Below are 862 nucleotides of genomic sequence, written 5' to 3' on the forward strand. Positions count from 1 at the left end.
AGCCGTGGGAAGAGTGGCAAAGAAAGCTTCGCATTAATAATGATGGAAGCGAAATGAATCGAGTCGAACTTTTCACCAGCGTCGTGATATCTCCAACGGGATGAAGATCGTAAAACATAGTTGGCACACATATTTTTAGGTTGATCGAGTCGTTCTTTCAAGAGAAAAAGATATTTTCTTGCTAATTTCCACATATTCGTGAGGAAATAGTATGTTACAATAACTGAAGGGGTTCTCTATTGCACTAAGACATGACCTCACGGCATGCGTAACCTTTAGACTCCCACTCTAAGCTTAGTGTTTTCATGATTGGCATTATTCGATGGTGTTGATTGCCTTGATCCAAGTTTACCAAGCCTGATGTTTGTAAGAAAAGCAGGGAAATAGTAACTTTGAAGGCTTCTAAAAGTTTGGCCTACGGAGCCTAAACGTCAGCTAATGCAATTGCCTGCGTAAACCACGCGCTGGCACAGGGTTGCCGTATTCTTTTCTCACAGTTGCTGCGGCAAAGAATTTGGGCTCTTCTGGAATTCACAATAATCAAACGCATGCAGGAAACATAAACACTTTGAGAAAGGACCGAAAAGAGCATACAGCGGCCAGGAAACCTTGCAGATGGTTCACAACAAAGCAGCTTATTATACGACGTCGCGAAAGGTGCTTATATCGGCAGCTGAAGGTTTCATTGTCTCCTTGGTCCGAGTCGAGGCCATCGGATGACTGCGTTCCTAGCGTCGGACGCGGTGTCGTTTCCGGGTGCTACAGCGTGGCACTGAGCCGCTGTCTCGCTCAGGTGGGCGCCTATTTTGAACGGGCACGGGCACCCTACGTGTGTGCGCGCCGGGGAGAGATCGACGCCTTC

This window comes from Dermacentor variabilis, chromosome 6, assembly GCF_050947875.1.
Source record: "Dermacentor variabilis isolate Ectoservices chromosome 6, ASM5094787v1, whole genome shotgun sequence".
Taxonomy (NCBI): Eukaryota; Metazoa; Arthropoda; class Arachnida; order Ixodida; family Ixodidae; genus Dermacentor; species Dermacentor variabilis.